Genomic DNA, 3087 nt, shown 5'->3' on the forward strand with positions numbered 1-3087 from the left:
AATTATCCAATGACTTCTAAAGATGAAATAAAATAGATTCTTATATCTTTCTAATGCCACTGACCACACATTTTTTTGATTTTGTGTGATTTATTACAGATTTTACAAGACAGCAGCAGTAAGCTGTCAAAACTCAGCTTTACAGCTGAGAACATATCACACATTTTACCCATCTTAAAATTGAAATCAGCTTCAGATGTCTAAATACAAAACAAACTAGACATTTCCAGCTTTCCAACGAAATTGATATCATACTCATACGATTTTTCTACAATTTTGAACAAATTTTATAAATAAAAGCTATCAATAAACCTTACTAACTCAAATCAACAATAATCTTGCAATACCATGAACAATTCCTTATAACTCAATTCCAAACTTCATAATAACATTAACTTACAAAATTAACCACTAATCATAAACATGCAAACCCTAATATCCTTAATTAACACTAATTACAAAGATTAAACTTAGCATTAGAAACATACCTTCAAAAGTCTTCACATAAACATCAAGAATTCATCTTTTTGAGCTTTGATTCTTCAAGAATTGAATACATTTAGGCTTAAGTGTGTGAAATCGCACCTAGTGTGTGTGGGAGAGTTTTAGAAGTGATTTGGGAAAAAAAAACTAATTTTCGTCCATTTAATCACTTAAACCCGAGTTGGGCCGAATTTGGCCCGGTTGAGGCCCATTTGACTACCAAACACTAAAAAAATCATAACTTTTTGCTCGGACCTCCGTTTTCGATGAGGTTTTTTTTCCTATGTGATCGTAATAAGATAATCTATAACTTTCAATTAAAAAAAATTCAGAAAAGATCTTACAATAAAAGCAGTTTTTACGTATGTTACATGGAAAATATGTTCAAGTAACTCACCATGTTTGGTAAGCCAAGCCTGAACATCCTCAGTCTTGCTGGAGAGAGCAGCGATAGCTTCGGAGTTGTACTGGACTCCCATCTTCATGGAGTTCAGCTCGCCTTTGACTTTACAAACCTCAACTTGGACAGCAGAGAGGCCATGAGCCAAGTCTTTCTTCAAGGGCATTCCCTGTTGAATTTCGTCCATCATGTCAAGGATGGTCGCAACAGTAGGGAGAAACAACTTGACATCCCCAGTCCTATCATAGGCGTTAGTCTCAGTGAGTGGGGGTTCAGTCTCCATAGGACCTGCAGAGAGAGAGGAGAACATTGAGCATGAGAAAGCTCAGGGTTAGTAACAAAGAAAGAAAGGGAGGGGGTTTGGTGTATACCTGAGGGTTACTCATCAATATCTAATGATCACTGCTGAGGCTGAGCGTCTCGAATGCGTTGTCGAGAGAATCAGCCACATATTGGTAAAGGAGTGAAGAGGAGCATCCTCAGCTCCTGTGGTGATAGCTTCACCAATAGTGGGGATGTTGGTCCCCACCGGGTTTACAAGAGTTTTCCAACAAATGATGTTTACCCAAAAATTATTTGCTTACCGAATATTGAAACTATTGGTATGCATGAGCGAACTAAAATAGTTCTTGTATATTTGAAACATGATCAAATAGAAAGTTGGTGTTGAAGTAGATCTACTTGGTATACTTATATACACAATCATAAAACAATAGACATTTCAAGGGGCGGGGGTTTTATTTGAAATTGTTTGGCCTCACATACTTCATAGGAGAGTATTATCTTAACTTATATTGCGAGATGTATTTAAAAAATTTACATTTAAGAGAGGAGAAAGCCATAATTTAATAGCAAAGGAAGTTACAAAGATTATTAGCATATGGAAGATTGGGGGTTAACCTAAATTGCAAAATACATTTAAGAGAAGGGAAGCTAAGAAGGTTACCATGAGCATATAGAGAGTTGGGGGTTCAAGATGTATGTTATATTTGAAACATGATCAAATAGAAAGTTGGTGTTGAAGTAGATCCACTTGGTATGCTTAATACACAATCAAAAAACAATAAATCTTTCAAGGGGCATGAGGTTTTATCGGAGATTGTTTGGCCTCACATACTTCATAGGAGAGTATTAGCTTAACATGTATTGCAAGATGTATTTAAAAAATTTACATTTAAGAGAGGAGAAAGCCACAATTTAATAGCAGAGGATACAAAGGTTATTAGCACATGGAAATTTAGGGGTTAACCTAAATTGCAAAATATATTTAAGAGAAGGGAAGCTAAGAAGGTTATCCTAAACCCACATACTTCATAGGAGAGTATTAGCTTAACCTATGTTGCAAGATGTATTTAAAAAATTACATTTAAGATAGGAGAAAGCCACAATTTAATAGCAGGAGAAAGCCACAATTTAATAGCAGAGGAAGTTACAAAGTTTATTAGCACATGAAAATTTGGTGGTTAGCCTAAATTGCAAAATACATGTAAGAGAATGGAAGCTAAGAAGGTTACCATGAGCATATGGAGAGTTGAGTGTTCAAGATGTATGTAAATTTTTATCAAAAAAAAAGTAATGCATAATGGAACACACATTTATTATATACGGACAACATGGTCTTTTTCTTATATTAAACATTTAAAAAAATCAAAAAAAAAGAGAAATGAGGATTCTAATATTAGGAGATGTCATGTAAGCACTATTAAGTTTTCCATATATATATATATATATATATATATATGAAAGAGAGAGAGAGAGAGAGAGAGAGAGAGAGATTGTTTGTGCTTTGACACATTAACACTACTTTATTATCAATAAAAAAATAAAATAATAATTCAGACTTCTAACACCCAATTAAAAAAACAAACAGAAATATGCATTACCTGTAAGTAGATATAAACTTATAAGCTAGCTTATTTTTGCCAAATAATATCTAAGACTATGTTCGGCAAACTAGCTGAAAAGCTAGCTGATAGCTGATAAGCTAACTGATGAATTAAACATGTTTAACAAAACCAGCTGATACGAATGTAAAATGATCAAAGAAGGGTATCTTGAAAAATTAATCAATTAGAATTTTTTTTAAAATAATTGAAATAAATCTCTAATAATACAATAGATTAACTAATACAAACAAGATAGTAAAAAAAATTAAAAAAATATCATATGTTGATTAAAAGAATTTCAAATTGATTATTATATAT

The sequence above is a fragment of the Cynara cardunculus genome, assembly GCF_001531365.2.
Source record: "Cynara cardunculus var. scolymus isolate 2C chromosome LG 2, CcrdV1, whole genome shotgun sequence".
NCBI lineage: Eukaryota > Viridiplantae > Streptophyta > Magnoliopsida > Asterales > Asteraceae > Cynara > Cynara cardunculus.